The sequence below is a fragment of the Sminthopsis crassicaudata genome, chromosome 5 (assembly GCF_048593235.1).
Source record: "Sminthopsis crassicaudata isolate SCR6 chromosome 5, ASM4859323v1, whole genome shotgun sequence".
Lineage (NCBI taxonomy): Eukaryota > Metazoa > Chordata > Mammalia > Dasyuromorphia > Dasyuridae > Sminthopsis > Sminthopsis crassicaudata.
The window spans coordinates 143,660,463-143,683,748 of NC_133621.1; the positions used below are offsets into that span (position 1 = coordinate 143,660,463).

The window sequence follows — 23,286 nt, forward strand, 5'->3', positions numbered from 1 at the left end:
TTTAAAAAAAAAAAAGCATTTTGATTTCTAAAACAACATTTTCAGTATGATACAGTTTTGTTGTTTTTGTTTTTGTTTTGCTGAGGCAATTGAGGTTAAGTGACTTGCCCAGAGTTACACAACTAGCAAATATAAAGTGTCTGAGACCAGATTTTGAATTTAGGTCCTGCTGACTTCAGGGCTAGTGTTCTATCTACTGCACCACCTAGCTGCCCCTTTTGTTTTTTGTTGTTGTTTTTTTTTGTTTGTTTGTTTGTTTGTTTTTTAAAGCATTATAGACTACCAGGAAAGATCCCCAAAGTCTCAGTGCCTAGAAATCCTGAAGGGATTTTAAAGGACTTTTTCTAACACAAGCCTTATCTACCTGCATTTTGGATCCATGCACAAATAGCTACAGAACCAGCTCTGTAAGCTATATCATATCCTCCCTGACAAATTGTAGATTCCTTGGTTTATGTCTAATACTTTGAGAATCTGACAGCCTAAGTGTATATGCTTCTTCCATTGATCCATATGCCAAATTCTCTACTTAATAATTAGCTTGTGAGAGTTATTCTGTTCCCCACATTATCACCTTTTAAAAGCCCAACCTGGTAATGAATATTTTTGAACTTAAGGTGATCCTTAGAAAATGAAAACAAATCTATATATTATAAAAAGGAAAAATTCTTTTCATCATTAATTTTTCCTTAACTAAATGTGCTGTATCTTTTAAAAATATGTCATGCAGGCAGTCAATTCTAACTCTGACAGTGACAACCATATATATGGCTGGTTTTCTAACCCCAAATTTCACTGCCTTTGGAAGAGAAATATCCTTTAACCTCTATATAGTTAATTAGCTCTTGCTTTGAATATTTAGATGCTGTTATGTTGCAAAATTGTCCATTTTACCCTTGTCAAATCATTAATTACTTTCCACTTATAGTAGTTTATAGGACAATTTGATTTGTCTTGAGGTTTGGAGGGAAGAGGATTCTCAAGACAATTTAAAGATTTTCAATATGAAGACAATTTTGTATCTTGAGTTCATAGCATAGAATTGTTAATATCATGACTTGGTGATTTAGCATCAACATTTTCCCATTTGTTCCACGATTGTTTATATATCTAATGATATCATTTGCTGTTAAAAAAAAAAGGGGGGGGGCGTTTTATAGTCTGTACATTATGTGTACATTTTATAATAGCTCATACTCTATATAGAGGTTTGAAAAATTATCAGCAAAATATTAACTATCAAAGCATATTTATTTCTTTGTTTTTAAATACTTTTCTGTCCTGTACAAATTGGGAAACCCACAAGCCAAACAAGTTTGAACCTACAAGGCTCAATTGTTAAACTGAGGCTGGAAGCCGGTAACTTTCCAGATTGGACCAAGAAAGTTTCATAAATCATATGCCATCAGTCTCACAGGAGTCATAGGAGCATAGACTTAAAGCTAAAAGGGATCTCAGAACTTCACCTCCTTTGGGTGAAGAAATATTTGGAGTGGCTGGGATTTGTCCAACATCTCACAGATAGTAAGCATAAGAAATAGGATTTTAACTCAGATCTCCTGACTCCAGAGATGGGGCACTCTCCATTATACTATAGTATTTCCCATAGTCCCTATCAGACTCATTCTAGTTCCAAGGACAAGGACTATTGTTCCTTGTCATGTCACTAAAAAACAAGGCATGATGGAAGCAAACCAAAGTTTAGAAAAATCAGAAGGCTTAAAGGTTTTTTTCTTTCCCAAATCAAAGACAGAGAACTATAAAATTAAGCTGTGGCATTTTAGGATTAAAGCATCTGGAAAAGAGGGAATGTTGAGGTCAGATAGACCTCAGACACTTGAAACTACTCTGGTTGGTAAATCTGTGGGTTTTCTTCTGGCTTTATTATGTGGTAATATCACCCTGACCTGGTGATGTCCTAAACAAAGAGGAACAACAATAAAGTTCCAGTTATTGATTTCTCCTACTGTCCAAGGATATCAAAGCATCTCAGAATATGAGAAGAAAGAAAATAGAAAGTTTTATTTCAAAACTTAAGTAGAGTTTAGATGCAGGCTCAGTTAGTGTAACATTCTTTTTTTCATTTTCATGAGGATAAACTTTTGATTCAATACCACCAAGGGCCCAAAGGATGTGGTATATGTGTTTTAAGTAGAATGTAAGTTGTTGAGTGGATACATATTCCATTTCTGGCAAATGTCATTGTTTCCAGTTCTAATTGATTGCATGTGGTATTAGAGGTCATGGCAAAGGGGATCAGGTCCAAAGGGTTCTAAATTCACAATTAGTGCTGTTTAAGTTTATTCTTCACATTTGAAAATAGCAAATGGGAAGAGGGAAAGAAGAGGGAGCAAAAATGGTAAATGCAACATGCGCCTTCTATTATAATCAAATATATGGTACTTGTCTTTGAAAAAGAGATACATATGAACTGCTGCTACTGTTAATTATAAGCTGTTTCAGATGAGAAAACAAGGGTCCATTGAGATTCTAGGATTTTCCCACAATCCCTCAACTAGGAAGTAAAAAGCCAGGACTTAAGGACAAGTCTTTGGATTCTAAATCCAGCATTATTTCCACTTTGCCACTCATTAGGGGAGGCTTCATCATTCCCCCCTTCTTTTGAAAAATGCTTTCTGGCTATTCATACAGGGGCAGTAATAGATTTTAGTACAGAACAACTTGGGGAATGGAGCTCACATTTTGCAGGATAGCAAACTGTAATGCTATGAATTTCTTACTAAGTTATGCTTTCATCAGCTTAGTTTAGTCATTCATAAACCAACTTTCATACCTTCTTGGAGTTCAATTACTTTATAGCTTGTACCAGCCTAGGTACCAAGAATCTAGAAATCATCTTCACCGTCCCATTTTCCTCCTGCCCCCCACTCCAAAATAGAACATGTGTATAATGAACTGTCATTTATCTAGAACTTAACACTCTACGACTTTAGCACATATCCAGAACACTGCTGAGAAACAGGAAATAATCCAAAGAGGCCCCTGAGCAGCCAAGATAGACATGACAGAATCCCAACACTAAAGCTCATGCACTTATTAGAAAATCGAAGAGCCCCTTCAGGACTTCACTGAGGGCCTACTTAGGCCCTTTTGATGCATGTCTAACCATCTCAGTTATGTCATCTGCAAGACCAAAGCAAATTAGAAGTGGCAAGCACAATGGCAACAGCAAGAAGTGACAGCTGTTAAGAAAAGAGAAGACAGAAAAAGAGAAAAATCAGGCAGACACAAAACCTTAAAAAGCACAGCAGTCTAGGACCATTAGCATAGGAGCACATAGCCCAGAAAGCACCAGCAGCCGTCAGAGCTTCACTGCTTCACAAATATAGCACACCACAATAACTGATATTCATAGTAATCATCTTGAGTCACTGAAAAAAACCAAAAGTTCCAATGAGCATATCCTCTAAATCAAATGTTGGAAAATTTAGGTACACTTACAATGATTTCCATTTTTTAAATGGTCAAAATTGGTGGGGGATGGGGAAGATCTTGGCTCTCAAAAGGGTGAATTTGTTACCCAGGTAACTTAGCCTTCAGTCTCTTCCCCTCTTTCATTCATACCCTATGTAAAATAATCATCCAAAGGCACATCTGATTATGTCATATACCTATTTAAAAATTATTTCTGATTCCCTATGATTTTTTTTGTACAAAATTCTTGCTCTTTGTCTTGAATGCCAGATTCTCACACCAAGCTGCTTTTCTATTCTCATTTCAAATTCTCCCTTTCATAAATTGTTATCTTCCACCTAAAGTATAATACTAGCTTTTCCCTAAATTTGTTATTCCATCTGTTTTCTCAGTCAGTCAACAAGCATTTATTAGGCACTTACTATGTTCCAAGCACTGTGCCAAAAGTTAGAGATATAATAAATGCAAAATCATGATGCCTGCCTTCAAATGGGAACACAATTTGCAGATAATTATGTATATTACAAGACATATACAGTTTAAATGGGAGATGATCCCAGAGAACAACCATTGACATTTTTTGGAGGGGAACCAGGAAAGGGCTCTTCCACAATGTGGTATTTGAGTTCTGTCTTGAGGGGAGTAGGGAACATTCCAGTCTTGGAGGACAGCCAATTGGGAGATGGAGAATTGTGTTCAAGGAACACAAAAGTAGAATGTAGGCCAGAATAGCTGAATCATAGAATGTGAAGAAGGGAACCAAGGATAAAAGGCAAGATCTTATATTTAATTCTAAAGGTAATATTAAATTCCGGAATTTATTGAGGAGAGCAGTAACCAACCAGGTCAGACTTGCACTTTAGGAAAATCACTTCAGCATCTGATTGAAGACTAGCATCCATTGCAGCTTCAACCATTTTCTCTGGCTCTCCCCCATGCCTGGAATGTCTTTCCTTCTCTCTTCCAACTTCTGACTTCCCTGCCTTCCTCAGAGTTCTGACTAATACACCACCTTTTTCTAGAGGAACACTTTCACAACCCTTTTTAATTGCAATGTCTTCTGTGCGTTAATTACCTCCTATTTATTGTGTATTTGGTTGGCCTTCCATTTTTTTGTTTGTAGATTGATTGATTGTACTGTAATGGAGAGTGGTTTGAAACAGGGACACCTGCTTCAGAAGGCTTTGTCAGTGTTCCAAGTGTGAGGTGTTGAGATATAAACTGAAGGAAGGGAACTTATAAAGAAATGTTATGAAGATAGGAATGAACTGATTTGACAAGATTTGGTTATGTGGGATGTGTATAAATAAAGAGTTGAGGTTGGCAACCAGTTTGAGAGAAATGGTGTTATTCTTGAGAACAAAAGGTTAGTAGTTGAGGAAAGGGTAGAGTTTGGGGGGAAAAGATAATTCTGTTTTGACATGTTGAGTTTGAGGTGCTTATGAAACATCCAATTTGTGATGTCCTAAAGGCAGTTGATGGTGCACGGTTGGAGCTCCAGGGAGAAACAAGGGCAGGGTATATAGATAGATCTGCCAGTCTTCTACATAGAAATAATACCTGAACCCATAGAAGCTGACAAGATCACCAAGACAGCTTAGATAGAAAAGAGAAAAGGGATCAGAGCAGAACAGTATAGTTTACTTATGATTAGAGAGCCTGATCTAAATGAAAGTCCAGCAAAAGACTAAGAAGGAAAAAGGGGGGTGCACAGAGAAGAAGCCAAGAGAGAACAGAGACAGGAAAACCCCCAAAGAAGAGAATATTCAAGAAAAAGAGGTTAAATGGAAATATTCAAGGCTGCAGAAAAATCAAGAAGGATGAAGACTGAGAAAAGTCCCTTAGCTTTGGCAATTGAGAAATCATTAGTAACTCTGGAGAGAGCAATTTCTGCTGAATGATGAAATTGGAAGCCAGAAAACAGAGGGTTTAAAAACAAGTGAGAAAATCTAAGTAAAGCTCTCATGGATAGCTTTCTCAAGGAGCTTAATGGAAGGAGAAACATAGGATGACAAAAGGGAGCTATGAGCATGTTTGTAGGCAGCAGATAAAAGATTGAAGTTTAGAATGGGAATATTAAGAGGTAACAATCTGCTAGAGAAGATGGGAGGGCATCTAATCAAGGGTTGCCTCTTCACGTAAAACAGGAGAGAAAGTAGAAATGGTGAGAAAAGATGTTGGAGTGATATATGATTACAGAGGACAGAAGAAAAAAATCTCTGCAATTGTCCTCCATACTATTTTTGAAGTTAGCTTCTCAGTTAAGAGGATTAAGGGGGCAAGGATGTCATGAGAGGCTTGAGGAGAGATGAAAAAGTTAGGAATAACCATTATGGACACAAACTTTCTCTCAAGTCTGGAATACACTTTTGTAGTGGGCCAATAAATAAGAGTCCATTTAAATAAAATGTGTATTTGGCATCAGAAAACCTGGATTCAAATCATAGTTGTACCATTTATTTACCTCTGTGACTTTAAGCAAATATCTTAATCTCTCTGGACTTCAATTTCTTCCTGTATAAAATGAAAAGATTGGAAGACTTCTACAAGTTCTTATGATTCTAAACTGGTGCTTTTTATGATTCTAATCAGGAAACATTGATTTGAACTAAATTCTTCTGATTCCAAATAAAGTATTCATTGACCTGCCAGCATTTTGAATTACATATCAAAAGGAATTGCTGCAACACTGAAAAAGATCCATGGTTTCTTTAATGTGGGAACACCCTTCACTGATTCGGATCACAACCTCTCCATACCTTAATGAGCAATTAAGAGTTGCTGTGGCCAAAAGAATTAATCAAATCATTATTCATTGCCAACCCTTTATGGCTATACACCTCTCTGAAGTTAACCAAGTTGTTCCTCTTATATTTCTAAACCTATATTCCAAGTTCATTCAACTTTTGGCATCCACATGGAAAGAGTTTCATTATGGAGAGTTAGATACTGAATATTCATTAAAGTAGATTTTTTTTTTTTTTGGTCTATGAACCATATTCTTATGTCCTTATTTCATACGTGTATATTTTTTTAATACTCTTGAATCATGAAAAAAGGGGAACTCTATATTTTGTACTTAGCAAATACATAATTCTCTCTATTGGAACTGTCTATACCATCATTCCTTTATACCTCGGAGATGTTTCACAATCCCATTATTCCTTGAGTTAATCCTAGTATCAGTATCTTAAATATAAATCCCCTTTCAGAGACACTAGAAACTATAAGCAGTAAGATAAATCATTTGCATATACCATTTAATCACAAAGTAATTTCAGAAGATCCAGGCAAAGGAGATGGGATTTCTTTTCTCTTCTTAATGCATTTATATGCTGATTTGTTTTTCATTGACCTGGCAGCATGTTTTATCTTCCCTATTCTGTAGTGTTATGCCCTACTTCCCATGAAGCCATCCTTAACATTTCCATCCTGCTATTCATCAAGGACTCCTTCCCCCTCAGACCACAGTGTATTTCATTTGACAATTCCTTGATGTGTACGTTGTTTATATAGTAAGAGTGCTTTAAGTTTTGCAAGGCATTTTACCTATGTTATCTTCTTTGGTCATCACAACAGACCCAGGAGGAGAACAGCTAGATGACCCAGTGGATAGAGCACTTCTGAGTTCATTAAGACCTGAGTTCAAATTAGACTTCAGACACTTAACACTTACTTAGCTGTATGATTCTGGGCAAGTCACTTAACTCCAATTGCCTCACCCCCCCAAAAAAAAAATTGTTTATTGACTATATTCAAGATACTGAGTATACAAAGGCCAAAAAAGCCCAAACAAACAAAACCCAAAATAATGTCTGTCCTAACAGAGTTTATTTGGGGCAGATAGATGGTGCAGTGGATAGAACACCAGCCCTTGAGTCATGATGACCTGAGTGCAAATCTACCTCAGACATTTAACACTTGCTAATTGTGTGGCCCTGGATAAGTCACTTAACCCCAGTTGCCTCATCGTTCCCCCCCCAAAAAAAAAAAAAAAGAAAAAGAAAAATAGTCCCAGGAGATAAGTATTACCATTAGCCCATTTTCACAGATAAGGAAATTGGACTTTGCAGAAGTTAATGACTTGCCCATGATCTCATAGCTAGTAAGCATCCAGGTTCCATGGGTTTTAATTCAGGTCTCTCCAACTCAAGGCATTTAGCTGTCAGAAGATGAGAACATCTTTAATTCAAATCCAGCCTTAGATAACTTGCTAGCTGTAACTCTGTTATTTAATTTCTCTTTGCCTTAATCCCCTGTGCAAACCAGTCTGAAGTACAAGGAACCCCCAGAATGACACTGACATGCTGTGATCCTTAAGAGTTAGATTCAACTAAATAACAACTCCAGTTTCAAATCCAGCACTGTCTTTTGAAATTTAATTATCTGAGTAAAGGCATCATATTACTTTTATAGACTATAAGCTCCATGAAGCAAGCACCAAATTTTATATCTTCCAGTGTCTGGCACAGTGCTCTCTGCCCAGCAGAGATATCATAATAAATGTTTGTGAATTGAATTAGGAGTTCCTTACAACTGCTGGCTTGCACCCAAGCCCTAGTTATCTTATTTATCAGAGCCTAGCACAGTGCATTAAGAGTAAACCTAGTAAATGAGTATTGAATTCATGCAATAAACAATTATTAAGCACCTATTCTTTGCAAGACAGAAGAGATACCAAAATGAAAAATAACCCAGTCCCTCACCTTCCTGGCATCTATAATCTAATAAAGAGAAAGAGAATGTGCACACAAGTAACTTATGCAAAGTAGAATATAAGGAGAAGTTCAGACAAAAATATGTTAAGGAGGATATGAGAAGGGTCTTAAAGAAGAAAGATTTCAACTACTTGAGGTGGGATTGGGGGAGTACATTAAAGGTATAGATACAGTGGCATGAAGGCATTAGAGTAAGATAAGATCCGGGATTAGCTAATAGTCGAGTTTAGCTAGACCCATACAATGTATGAAATCTAGAGATAGATAAAGCTGGGAAAAGCAAGCTGGAGCCAGATTGTGGAAGGCCTTAGATTCCAAAATAGAGTTTATCTTTTATTCCATAAAGAGTACAGAATCCCTGAAGATGTGTGAGTAATAATATAATATATAGAGAGATCCTATATTAGAAATAGAGGAGTTGGAGAGTAGAAGGACTAGAAACTAGAAAAAAAAAAAAAAATCAAGGATTCACAGATTCCTGTCTTCATTCTCACCAAGTCCCACTATTTTGTGCCTTCAACTAGATAATTCCTATGGGCATCTTAGCATTTCTGATCTTAATACTTGGCCCTTAAGTCCCCATATACCTAATTAGAGATATCTGCAGTGACTCTATATCATAAGTGCCAAGAAAAAATACAAGACCTTGCAAAAAAATAGATGGAGAATGAAGATGAAACCTCATTCACATTCTACATAATGAGTTGTGCACCAACCAGCTGGATCAGTAATTATGTCTATGAAACATGGATGAGTTAACATAGCAATAGCAATCTCAGCTTAATCCATGTATTTTCAATGGCAACTGTCACAAAAGTACATGGATGATTGGGCAGCAGTATTATACTAGAACACCATATAGGGTATTTTGTTGTTGTTGTTTATGTTTTTACCAGGTGCTAATCTAAATGCTTCATCTGTGACTTATTTTAATTCCATAAATCTTTATTAAACACATCATACTAAGCACTTGATGCTAAAGCCAAAATGAAATTTGTTCTTGCCCCTGAGGAGCTTACATTCTAATGGGAAGATCTAACATATATACAAGTCTCCATATTCAAAGTAATATTATCATTTCAAGAGGGACAGAATGCTAATTACTTGGGGAGGAGTGAGGAAGAGGGAGCAAAAAAGACCCTCATAGGAAATGGCACTTGAATTGTAGCTTGAAGGAGGCCAGAGAGTCTATCAGAGAGACCTGAGGAGGGAGTAAATTCTAGACAGAGGACAATTTGTTCACAAATACTAAAGTGGGCAATGTAATACTATGTATGGGAAACAATGAACAGCTCCATTTTAACTGGAATGGAGAATCATGAAGAATATGGAATAAGACCAAAAAAAAAAAAAAAAAACCAACCAAACAAACAAAAAACAAAAAACCCAGGAACCAGAATGGGAAGGGCATTAAAAGTCAATTTTATCCAAGGGCCAGTAGGAAACCATTGAAGATGTAGGGAGAGACAATGTGACCAGATTTGTGTTTTAGGAATTATCAGTTGACAATTATATGGAGGGTACATTGTAGAGAGTCTTAAAGCAGGGAAACTGGTGAGAGGACCATTATAGTAGTTCAGACAAGAGGTGATGAGAGCTTGTGGAGAAAACAGGAAAAATTGTGCATCTCCAAACATGAGACTGTTTAGGATTTTAAAATGACAAGCATCCAATGTTGTGTTTCTACATTTAATTTAAATGAGCTAAGGACTTTTAAAAAAGCATTTATTAAGTGCTTACTAAGTAACAGGCATATATAATTTCCTAGATTTTTCTTAAACTAAGATTAAAAAGGAAATGAAGATTGGAACTAAGGATTTGTGTGGAAGAATATTAATCATATTAAAAAGGAAAAAGGAAAATGCAGCAAACTATACAATAATGTTTTTTTCTGAATTTAAAATTGTACCTCAAAACTGCTTGTGTATGAAGTTTATTGGCCATATGAAATAGAATCTCAGAGGAGTCAACATTTGTAAATCCTCAATTTCATCTCTTGTGCTATATTAGATTCTCATAGCTTGGTAAAAGCTAGAGAAGAGATATAGAGACAGGGATTAAGGGATTACTGAGATAATAAAGGAAACTATTCTATTGCAGAACAATTTGCTGCCCATTCTAGTGGACAGAGAACTGGTCCTGGGACTAAAAGGACCCAAGTTCCAGGTTTGCCTCTGCCATACACAACTGTGTGATCCTGGGAAGGTCACTTAACTTCTAAGCATCTTAGGCAACTCTGTTAGGTTGCAGAAAGGTAAAAAGATGAAATCACAGATCTAATATCTCTCTCTGTCCCATCACTGACTATGATAAAATAAAAAAAGATTTGAGAACACAAAAAAGAAATGAATAATAGAAAACCTGTTAGTGTTAAATTTTTTCATTGTAAATCTTTTTGAATGTCAGAATGTTTTTTTGAAGTGTTGTTTGAGGATGTGTGTGTTTGTGTCATCATTTTGTGAGAAGTAGAAAGTGTGTGAAGGGGAGTAACATGAAATAAGACTGAACAGATAGGTGGGTACCAGATTGTGAAAAGCTTTAAATGTCAGGCTATATAAGAATCTGTTTTTTATCCTCAAGGCAACAAGGAGCCATTTATTTTGTGGTGTAGAGCAAAGCATTCTGGACTAGGAAGCAGGAGATCTAGTTCTGTCCCTCATTTCTGAGCAAATCACTTGAACTCTCTGGGCCTTACCGCCATAGCCTCAGAAATGGGGATAATGAAACCTCGTAGCCACCCCAAATGAGAAATGTACTTTGAATGAAATTAAGTGTCATATTAGTGTCAGTTGTTGATAGTTATTCTCCTGGATGGTACAATGTTGCTGAGGTGGACAAAAGCTGCTCTTCCTGAAAGTCAGGGTATAATGATTTGACTAATTATCTTTTGCCTGCCTGAACCCCTCTGCTATTCCCCATAAGAACCCCCTATTTCTTTAGTCCCCCTTCCAGTACTTGTGGTTGGATGCAGTAGGTTTCCTTTGGTATTCCGTGTGCTGTCAGACAGCTGTTGCAGTTCACTCCAGGGTGGCTCTGTTTCAGAGGCAAGTGAAACGATTCCTATATATAGCATGTAATAAAATTTGGGTTGGTTTGGGAGGAAAGGTGCGGAGGCAGCCTACGTTAATATTAGTGCAGTAACGGGACTAATGACCCCAGGACTCAGGAGAGCCAAACTCGCTCTCCTTTACCTGTGGCAGAAAAAGGGGGAAATTCGCTCCGTAATGACTGTTTGATTCCTAGCCCACCTTATTTCCACTTGCTTATTATTTTCTCCAGAATTCTCCTGGGAGTGCAGAATCTTTTTGTGCCATATCTAAAGACACTTAGATTTGTATTTAGGAAGGTTTAAGTTTAGATCCATGCGGCAATTTAAACCCCTCTCCTCCTCTCTCTCTGCAGCCCAGCGGCGCGATTAGGTCATTTTCCTAGTAGTGGAGCGGCTCCCCAAACTGTTAACCTACTTGACATCCCGAGAGGGGAGAGACTGGATGGGAAACTGAGACTGAATCTAAAATCTAAGCATCTTTTGTGTCCCTTTTCTCTCTGCCGGGGAGAGATTTTTAAATTCTTTCACTAGCAGAGAGGCGAGAACAGTAAGATTGAGCCTGTTAGTGGGGAAGGGAAGCCCTGGACCAGACTCGGGCTAGGACACCCCGCTTCTCACTGTTCGCTGCCCAGCTCCCTTTCGTGACCTTAATAGGTTGTGCGGCAAGCCCTGCCCCGGATAACCCCGGTGTTTCCTTGGAAAAGTCACCCCATGAATTCCTTTCCTTTCTTATGGGATGGCTTCTCCCAGTAACCCGTGGCCGCTCTCCAGGCCTCTTGGGTCGCTGTGTTTGCAGAATATCACTCTTCGAAAAAGATGCTCCAGGAAGCCCCGGGTTCCTTCTGCTAATAACCACAACCCGTCATGTGACATCTGTCCCTTCCCCCTCCCCCCCAAAAAGGAGTAAGTGAAATTAGTCTTGTAAGGGCTTGGTTTGCAGTGCTTAGAAGGTGGTGAGGGAGGGACTCTTCTGTTGCTTAAACGTTTTGTGGTCGGGGTTTAATCTCGTTACTCGGAGTCGGGCTTGCACAAACAGTTAACACATGCACACGAGGCCAGGTTTTGGTTTTCTGCGCTGATGTTGTTCTTGGCTCGGGACCAGCCCTGTGAACTTCTGGTGTCCCACGGGTAGGAGCTGACCGTCGGCGGGGAACAAGTGCCTGCGGCCCGGACACCGGCCGGGCTGCGGGCCGCTCCCGGACCCCCGAGCGCCCACAGCCCGTCGCGTCACGTCGCCGTGTTTTGCTTTGCCTCGTTTTCCGCGGTGTGCGTGCGGCTGTGGGGTGTGTGTGTGTGCACGGCGTATTGCTGCTGCTCACAGCGGGGGCGGGGGCCTTTTCTCCCTTCCTTGTGACGGCATCCGTGCTGATGCGAAGCGCGTCAGGTTCCAAAAGTACAACATGTTTACAGCCGTCGTAGAATCACATTAAGTTGGCAGCCTGAGTCGTTCGTAAGTGGTTCCAGTTTACGTTTCTTCTTCTTTCTAGCAGGATATTTTGCATAATTTTGCTGATCCTGTGTTATTTATAGACTTAAAAAAAAGCAGTAGGGATGCATGCTAGTTCCTGTGGCAGCTTCAGAAAGCGAAATCCGTCCTCTGCAGATAAATAACCGGCAGGGCCAGGACAGCGAAGTTACTTTTGCACTTGGTGGTTGGTTTCCCACTGATGTCATCTGACCTAGTCGTGGGGAGAAGGCTTTCCTCCCCCAGCTGTTATTCGAAACCCCGATAATTGTCTTAGAATATTTGTTGTTTTTCCTGCCTCTATTACGAAAGGAAATGAAATGAAACTGATGATGCCGTTTCCTCGCGGTCACTCTGGGGGGTGGGGGGGTGGGGGGGCTGCCAAGCCTTGTTGCATCTGGGTCGGGCTCATTACGGACGTTATCCCTGGGGCTTGGGGACTTCGTTTGAGAAATGGGTGCAGAGGGCCTAGTGTGCAGAAACCGGCAGAAAGAAGGACCTTGTGTTTTTAAATTTGTTTTCACAAAAATGAAAGTGTTTTCAACTTGTTTGTTTTAAACTGACACAAAAACCGTAATTGCCGATTACAGCTGCTGGATGACACACTTTCCCGCACGTTGTTTGTTCCACTTTCTGGCTCTCAGGTAGTCTGCCTCTCCGTCCCCCTCCCTCAGCCTGCCTCTCTTTAACGAGAACCGATGCATATTTGAAACCTCCAGACCAGAATTAGTTTTCCCCTAATATTTACCAGAACAGTAAGCTAAAAATTGCTCGGCTTTGCCCAGTGAATAGCTGTGTAATTAAATTAGCTTTTGATAGTATATTTCAAGCGTCTCTATCTCTCCAGTCTGTTCACTAGTGAAATTTGCATTGTTAAGTAGCCTGTTCATCAGCATAATGATTTCTGCATCACAGTTTAATAGACCTGGATAACGTTGCAAAAGAGGGGGGGGAGACACTTCATTGTGCCTCGGGCTAAATACTGTAAACCAAACAAATAAAATGGAAGAGATGATAAATATAAATTTAGACTGTGTGGAAGATCACCTGATTCTGAAATATGAACTGATAGAAATTATTTGGTCACACACAGTTAGCAGTCCCGCCCCCTTTGAATCCAAACTGGGCTTAGAACTACAACAGATAGTTAAAAAGTGGCCACAAAGGCAAACATTAAGCTGATACTGAATGTGTTTGCAACTATTTATTACCGATAGGAATTATATTTTGCATCTGCGTGTTTCTCTTATAACTTTTTTTTTTTTTTTTTTTGCATTGGCATCTAACTGCATCACAGAATAATACAGATAAGGCCTTGCTTTTTTAAAAATACTTTCATTTCTAGGAGTTCCATGGACCTCCTGGGGGTTCTCTCATTAGTCCCAGCAAGCTAGCTAGGAAGAAGTCAGGCATTATTTCATTATTGTCCCTGCTGGAGAAACCAATTCAGAAAACACAAGTGATTAGTCAAGGGCTTGGGCTATATAGCCATTCAAAAGGCAAACTAGAGGATTGAAGTCAGGGGCCCTGGGCTTATCCATGAGACCAGAGGCCTTCCCACAAACCAAAAGTCTGCTGCCCCCATATGAATGGGAAAAGTGACAAAGTATCTCCACAGATATTTCTTTTCTCTTCCCCTTCCATCTTTCAGGTAGTCTTGCATTGCACCTTTTGCAGACCTCCAGTTTTAGGATGATGGGATCATAGCTAGAAGGGACTCTAGTGGTTATTGAGCCCAACTGCTTCAATTTAGACATGAAAAAATGGAGTTCTGGAGACAGGAAATGGCTAATCTAAGGCCACACATGGGTAGTGAAAGATGCTGGACTTGGAAATCAGGTTCTCTGACCCCACATACAGCACCCTGAACTATACTATATACTCTCTTCTTGGGTGTTTATTTTTATCCTTGGTGCTTCTTGAGTAGAAATTGCTCTAAAAGTTTCTTCCACTCTTAGAAAATAGCATAATACAAGTAATAAATAGAGAAAATTGAGTTGAACCCATAACCTTTAGTTATAATTTGAGAAAAATAACAAGTGAATACTGAAAGATTTTCCCAGCCAACCTCTTCTGTTCTTATTATATTTGAATTGGCCAAACTGGCCAGCCTAATCCACTCTTGAGAAGGAAGAAGACCTAGTCATTTGCCAGTCTATCATCTCTAACCCATATTTGCTAAGGTCTTTACTCTTTGTCATTTAGATATCCTGACTTGAGTAATTTTTCAACACTCCTATGATTTTATATTGGTAAGAGAGATACTGGCAAAAGAAATATTAAATTTTGAGTAATTGATAGTAACTTTTAGGCCAATTAGTAGCTATAGGTAGGTGTTAACTATGCAATGACTCTCTTGTTATCCATCTCCATTTAGTCCATCTCTTTCAAACCCACTGGTGCCAGATATAGGTGTGAACCTGAAACTGGGGTTTTGAAAGAGAGGGATTTGAAGGGAAGTAGGGGGCTTCACAGCTTTGATATAATGGAAAGGCCAAAGAGTCAGAAGACATGAGTCAAATCTTACCTAATACTACCAGTGTGACTGTGTGTTAATCCTTTAATTTCTGCAAAATTAGAGTGGTGATTAGATGACCTCTTCCGTACCTTTGATTTTTTAAGACTCCATTGTGTCTCTACCATTAATTGAGAGAGAAGTCCTGAATCTTGGATCTGGAGTCCCATTGAGATTTACTCATGTTCCTCGATCTCTTATTGGATTATTTTCCTTAGGAAGGTTTTGATCATCTTTTATTATTTTTATTAGTTTCATTTATTTGTATTATTTTGCATGCTTGTTATTCTTGCATTTTTAAAACAGATGTTGACTTATTGCAGTTTTAGTCATTGGACTGAGAATTAGTTCCTGAATTTGTATAGAATCTAAGTTAAAGATTCACTTTTCTCTGTCACTTGTAATATATCAGATTAGTATTCAGTCTCAAAACCCAATGGGCATGAAAAATAGTACTGTCAAAGAAGGGAGCATTGCTTAGTCAGATGTTCAAATCCAAATTATATTGGTAATATATTCACAGATTTAGAGCTGAGAAGGGGACAGTAACAAGCATTTATTAAGCACCTACTATGTGCTGTTTATACTTTATCCATTTGATCCTCACAACAACTCTGGGCAGGAATTATTGTTTCTTAAAAAAAATCCCCATTTTACAGTTGAGGAAACTGAGATTAACTGATATACTCAGAGTCACACAGCTTGTAAAGATCTGTTCTTCCTGATTCCAGGTCCAAGTACTACCTATATCACTGGAAGAGAGTGTGATTATTTGTACCTTTTGGGAGAAGCTAAAATGCTATAGGCTATGTAATTTAGTTTTTAACTTAAAGTGAATTTAGTTTTTATTAATTTAATAATCAATAGACATTTATTAAGCAGGATAGTGCCAGACAGTACAAAAGACAGTATCTGCCCTTAAGGAATTTACAATCTAATGGGGAAGATAGCATGCAAATAAATATATACTAAACAAGCTTCATATGGGAATAAATAGGAAGTAGTTAATAGAAGGAAGATAATTCATGGTATCCTATGAGATAACTGGGTTCATTCAGGATTATTGAAAAACCAGGGTGGGAAATCCTTGGTGTTCCTGGTGTCCTAAAATTCTTATAACTCCAGGCAGAGGGCAGGCCCCTTAACTTTCTGCTGCTTCTGTTCTCTCTTATTTAAGGAGGAACTAATTCTTAAATTGAGGTCACTTTAAGCTTTTTTGATGGTGCCCTTCACAAAAACCATGATCTATAACTTCCAGATTTACTGGGTAGAGTTGATCCAGGTTACTTTTATTTAAAAGGCAAAGATCTAGATATGTTTCCTGCCTTTAACACTTAACTCTGCAACCATGGGCACATGGTTGCCCGAGTTCCCTCATCTATGAAATGAGGCTCAAGTGAGATAATTTGCAAACTTGACTTTCTGCAAAGGGATCTATGATTTTATTGATATGATTTTATTGACTTCCAGAAACTATCCAGAGAGACAGAACATCTGTAATTTAAAACAATGGTGTCAAATCAAGAATAAACTGGGGCTATTAATCTATACACAAAAATCTCTGTGGACTGCATATTAACTAAGTTATAAAATGTACTGTTATTTGTGTTTTATTGTATTTTCATTTCTTTTGTTAAATATTTATTGCCAAATTCCATTTTCTTCTGGTTAAGTTCTCACCCATACTTCCAGGTGGAAGGATTGACACCTCTGACTTAGAGAGTTTCCTTGAGCCAGTGGGCATGTATGACTTGGCTGTGGTCGAGGCTAGTATTAGATCCAGGACTTGAATGCAGTCTAATCACCTGAACCCCATTATGCCACAGCCTTAGCAAACCTTAAAGCTCTGTATAATCAGTTATTATTCTATAAATAATCAACAAACATTTGTCATGAGCCTGCTGTGTGTCAGGAACTTTGCTAAGAGCTAGAGATATTTTTTCTTAACTGAACCTGTGATTCAACTGTGGAGTTATATAGGGAAGAACTTCTATCAATGCACATTGACACCTACCTGCTCAGAAATTTATAGTCTTAAGAGTTGTTGTGGGCATTTATAGGTTAAGTTACTTCCTCAAGATCGCAAAGTCAGCTAGGATTTGAAGGCAATTTTTTCTCACTGTTCTGCCAGTTCTCTATCCTCTAAGTCATACTACCTCAAACTCTACCAAAAAAAAAAAAAAAAAAAAAAAGCAGTTCATGTTTATTGAAGATCAGGGAATCCAGAGTTATTCATTTTTGGATCTTTAAAGGGAGATACCAATTGCTGAGGTAACTTTTACATTAGACCTCCCCTTTTTTGACACAGCTAAGGCTCTGTGTGCTTTATTAATAGGTCTGAGAAATAAGGATAGAGTAAATTACCAGGTAGAGCAAGTTACCAGAATGTCTTTGTATTCTTTATCACAGTTATCATGCCCCATTAGAAAGCATTTAATGAGAGTATACAAACACACAAACATATATACACACATACACATATACAGGATATCCTTTGACAGCCCTTGGAGAAATCCTTCAGATCCTTTTCACAGATAAATCAGTAAAGCAAGAGACAGGGGAGGGGGAGAAAGGACTACTTTTTAAGAATTCATACATCCTGAGTGAGATGAAAAGGTGGATTTCTAAGAGAGCTGTGCCAGGTCTATCGAAGAGGAGACATCCTGGTGCCCTAAAAAGAAGCAGGTACAGTAAGACTTTAAACCAGGAGTTTTCTGCTGAACTGTTGTTTCTGCCCTGAGAGTTTAGCAAGGTGATGCCAGAGAGAAAATACAACCACCAGGTTTATTATAAGGCATGTTTGGGGGAGAATCCCAGAGGAAGGAAGGGAGGGAGATGCAGAGGAGAGATCCATTATTCTTTACTCTGGCTTGAGATGGTAGAGACAGCAATTACTATTGAGAGAAGAGAGCCAGAAATTTGCTTGCAGTCAGTTTCACAGCTCTATCCTAAAAGTCCCTTTCCTTTTGACAATCTGAATATTGATTCTTCTTTGGATTTTATCTATGATCTCTGTCCCTAGACACTCTAGCTCTTAATTGTTTTTAATATGAATAATTTCTTGCTACCTTAGATGATGATCTGGCCTAAAGGATGAAAAGATACAGGCTTTTGAGGAAGATTCATTGAGTGTATCTTTGCCTTGACTCATTCATTTCTTCATTCATTTATTTAACAAGTATTTACTACACATCAGCTATACATCAAATATTGTGTGAGGTGCTAAGGATGGCTACAGTAGCTGAATAAAACAAGTCCCCTGTGCTGTGTGAACTTAACTCCCAACTTGGAAGACAAGTAGACAATATACAGATAAAAAGGTGAGTTACAGGTTGTTCTAGTGACCTGAAGAGTGATTGAGACAGTAAATAGAAATTCAACTAGAGAAAGATGAAGATGGATTGATGTTCTCAGAAAGACCTTCTGGATGAAATGGACTTGAACTGGATGTTAAAAGATTGGTAGAATAGGGAACAATGGAAAGAAAGGAAAAGAGCATTCTCTTTGGGAAGAATGAGTGGCTGAATGGAGGATTAGAATTGGAAATTAGAATTTTCTTTTCTGGGGAAATGGAGACCAGCCTAATTGGAGGATAGGGTTTCTGTTGGGAGATAATGAGGAATAAGCATGGTTATATTAGCAAAGTGGAACCAGAATATGGAGAACTTTATATGCCAGATAAAATGTGGGCTCTATCCGTAAACATTGGGAAGGCATTAAAGTTTTTTTGAGCATTGGAGTGAGGGCAAAATTGATGTTTCAGAAGATTCATTTGTTAGTGTATATATAGGATGCGTTGGAAGTGGGGAGAGACAGGAACAGCCAGAAGGTTGCTTCCATAATCCAGGTGTGAGACAGAATAGGAAAGAAATAAGGTTGGGGTGGGAGGGGGGGAGATCTAACTGATGAATGAAAGATATCAATAGTTTTAAAGCTTTAAACCTGAGGGAAAAGCAGTGCCATAGATGGAAAAAAAATGAAATTAACTGAGAGTGGGAAATCTTACCTCAGTTTTCCCATTTCTACACGGAAAAAAATACAGCACTTCAGTTTTCCCATTTGTACAAGAAAAAAAAAAAAAAGGCTATGTTTGGTGTTAAGGTATCAAAATTGGAGGTCCTCAGAAATAAGTGCTATGTAAATATTTCACTTTGTTATCCCAATCCACTTGTAGGCACACAATTAGGGGGAGGGATCTTATTAATTCTTTAGTACCCAAATACTTGGACTGAAACAAATGGCTCGGGGGTGAGAGGGAGAGGGAGAAAATAACTTTCCTCTGGACTCTAATTAACACTAAGTCAGCTGGTGGTATCCAAAGGTATGGGAGCCTGCTTTGGCCCTGGCTTCCCCTTTACTCCTTCCCCACCCCCTTCATGGCCCACCTTCAGCCCCCTCTTTAGAGCTACTGAAAAAGCTAGTCACTTTGTGTCTGGAAAGACTCGGGAGTGACTCACATGCCAGCTGTCCTTGCCTTTGCTCTGTCTTTTTTTTCTAATTATTGCAACATTGCAACACATGCTCTAATTGACAGTCCCTACAGGGAGTAGCTAGCTGGTCTTGGAAGAAAAATTCCTTTCAGTTCTTTGCCCTGCATAGCAAAACTCAGTGTATGTAGTCTGGCTCAGAATTCGTGACCCAGAAGCTATGTTGGTATGTATGGCTGTTTCTACCTGAGGCCTCAAGGAGCAGATTGACTCTGGCATCCTTGGAAGTGGTGGTGAGCTGGGCGGGCTCCAGAGGGAAGAGGTCACTCCCCCTTGTTCTCATTAAATTCATTCCAAAGAAATGGAATTTGTGGAAACAAGCTCATCTTCACTGGACAGCCCTGAGACTTCTAATTGTAAACTGATTATTCTCCTTGTGAATTCTTTGCCAAAACTTTGACCCTAAGTCTAAAGCAAGAAAAGGGAAGAGAAATCTCAGCTATGTGCCTGTCATATCTAGCACATTTCCCTAAAGATTTAATTCTGTGTGACCTTATGTGCTTTTCCATTTTAGGGGTTACTGTCCAATTTAAAGGAAGCAGAGAACCTTGTGTTTGGAAAGAGTGATTTTTCCCTCTCCCCTCTGAAATTTTGTCTTAGTTTCTTTGCTTAACAGTTCCCTTATTGAAATGGAAATGTCCCTGGGCTAGGACTTTGGAAGTTACTGGTTCTTTGTTGTTGTTTGTAATTCATTCTTCTAGAGGAATGAGACTACTAGGAAGTGATACTGTGACCTTGCTAATGAATCAGATTTACATGAGGGAGAGCTTTGCAAAGACACCCACCTCACTTTCTCCTCTGGAGACATTTGGGTCTTATGATGAGATATGGTTCTGGAGGACTGGGGATGTTCCTGGATGAAATGAGACCTTTAAGGTTTTAACAAATCTCATTCAACTGAGGCGATATCCAGTCAGTGATTAAATTAAATGAGGTAGAGAATGGCCTCTTTTACCTAGTCCAAAAAAAAAAAAAAAAAATCAATCAATCTAGGAGGGGAAGACTGAAAGTTTCGGGCCAAAACAGAAACAATTGCTATTTACATTCATTCCAAGTAAATCAGGGCTCAAATGATGACCAAATGGGCCTTGGCCTGCACCTATTTTTAACCAATCAATGAGAGTTACCGTAATTTGGGATTAAATCATAATCCTTAAGGGAAAAGAAAAGAAATCTAGCTCATAAACCTCATTGATCACTAAAACTAGTTAGGTACAACCGAGGGCAAAGAGTAACTAGAAGGAGACCTAAACTAAGTGAAAGAAGAAATGATGGGGACATGATACAAATAGTTTTCTGCAAAGAGGAAAACTGGATGGGGGTGGAGAGGAGATAAGAGAACATCAAACTGTCCTTTTTACTGTTTTGTAGGTGTAGTGGATAATATTCAGGACTTGGTGTCAGAAGACTTGAGTTCAGATCCCTTCTCTGATACTTAGTAACTGTGTGACTTAACTTCCAAGTACCTGAGTTTCCTCATCTAAAAAAATGAGGTAGCTATTAACACCTACCTCCCAGGGTGATATGGATAGAATGAGTTAATGTATGTAAAATGTTTGTAAACCTGAAAGCTCTAAATACTAACCCCCTCCCACCCTCACACCCCCAATCAATCTATTGTGACAATGGATGGGTGCTCCTAATAGGCCTTATCCTGGAAATGCTACTACCTTTGTTGTTGCTTAGCATAAAAATTGGCCTAATGGGACCTGGATCATTGAATCTTTGGTTCTTCTTCTGATTCCAGAATGTTTTTGTCTAGACTTAATTTCCATTGATAAGGAAACTCAACCTACAAATGCAGATCTGTAAATGTTCTGCATTTTATAGTCTTAAATGTGGGCTTCTAGAGGGCACTTGCTACATTCTGGGGGATGGAGGATGAAGGGAAAGCAGAAAGCATTTAAGTGCCTACCTACTATGTGGCAGACCCTGACAAGTACTTTATTTGCTCATTTGATCATCAGAACAACCAGGAGGTAGGTGCTTATTATTTCCATTTTATAGTTGAAGAAATTGAAACAGGCAGTGGTTAAGTTACTGGCCAGAGTTAGATGGCTATAGTAAGTGTCTGAAGCTAGATTTGAACTAGCTTTTGCCGACTCCAGGCAAAAGTACCAATTAGCTGCCTCCAAGTACAATTTGGAATGCTCAAAGCACATAAACTTTGCCTATCTGCATGGAACTTTAGAAATATTGTAATCATAACCATCTAGTAGAATATCCCCATACTAAAGTCCAGAAGTTCCTTGCTGAAGGTCACACAGTGAACAGGTGATAAAACTAATATTGGAACCTGGATCTTCTGAATTCAAGTTCTTGTTTCCTTCCACAGGAAGAAACTGACTGAGTGGTCTGCCTAAATTCTTAGGAAAAAGCATGCAGAAAATGCTTTTTAAATGATCAGAATAAAAAATTTTACTATTATTATCATACTGTACACTCTGGTGGTTATAAAAGGATGTCATTGTCAAAATGCATGGTCTCATAAGAATTAGAGGAGAGATTGTAAAAGTTAAAGGAGAAAGCATTGGGTCAGTAGGCTGAGGAGTTTTTGTCTGTGGAAAGGAATTGTCATTAAAAAAAAAAAATCACTAGTGCAAATGATCCTAAACAAACTTGTAGGACTCCACTGAGCATAGTGCCTGTTCATAAAATAGTAAGCTCTTAATAAATGTTTATTGACTGACTGACTAATAGAAATAGAAAGTCCCAGGAAGCAGCCACAGCCATCCTGTTTCTAATGTCCTTTTTTGTTTCTGCCCAGAAGATAGATGGAGAGATTAAGGGCATCTGGAAGAGTGAATTGTGGCATTTTCTGGTCTACTTGAGGTGTCTTAAGAGGGAGGCAGTGTGGTCTAACAGGTCATTGCACTGGGCTGAAAGCCAGAAAACATCCCTAACAAGCTGTTACTTAATTTCTCAGTTGTTAAAGTCTCTTAAGCTGAAAGGCAAAGACTGTCCCACTGAGGATGCTATGCAGTGTGAGTGAAGTGTTTCTTTGTTTGGTCTAACTTGACTATTTGGGGCTTGTGGAAGTGTGTTTACGAGAGCCTGTCAGTCTCTGGCAAGCGGGCTGTCTAAGTGTCCATTCAGCAATTAGGAGCTTCTGCCGTAAGTGATAAGTGAGCCCATTCATTGGTGGGTTGGACCTGAGATAGAGAGGTTCAAAGACAGACAGACTGAGACTGAGATGGAAAGGCTTGGAGCGCAAAGTAGATGACCCTGAGAAGTTTGCAGCAGAGGAGTGAATCTAGACCAATCTAGTAAGACAGCCATTAGCTTCTTTAGGGGGAGGGTCTTTTAGTCTTGAATAGGATGCAGAATGTGAATGTGAAAGTGAAAATGTTTTAAAGCACCTTTCACACTTCTGGAAACCTTTCCTAATTGCCTTACCTGCTTGGTTTTATCTCCTTATTCTGGTGCATTGCACACTAATCTATTTTTATCTATGTATTTTTCCGGAGTGCCTTTTCATTTTACCTTCTCTAGTAGTGTTTTATTTTGATTATGGGAATCCTTGAGGGCTGGGAATAAGTTTTCTTTCTATACTATCAGTCCATAGTCTCCCAGCCCTGTTCCTGCATGTTGAACTCTGATTAAAAGTCGATTGTAAG

At 38.7% G+C, this 23,286-nt stretch overlaps 1 protein-coding gene across 11 annotated transcripts in view; it reads left to right on the forward strand.

The window, feature by feature from the left end:
* ATXN7L1 (ataxin 7 like 1) overlaps window positions 1-23,286 on the forward strand; it is a 241,256-nt gene that overhangs the window by 152,152 nt on the left and 65,818 nt on the right. The window contains exon 1 of one of the 11 annotated variants that reach the window (XM_074268384.1): window positions 247-12,330. The exons of 9 other annotated variants lie outside the window; for them this stretch is intronic. The gene's annotated coding sequence lies outside the window, so the exon portion shown is untranslated. Of the gene's footprint in view, window positions 1-246; window positions 12,331-12,354; window positions 12,653-23,286 lie in introns of those variants that run through there. One more of the 11 variants, XM_074268385.1, reaches the window with a different exon arrangement.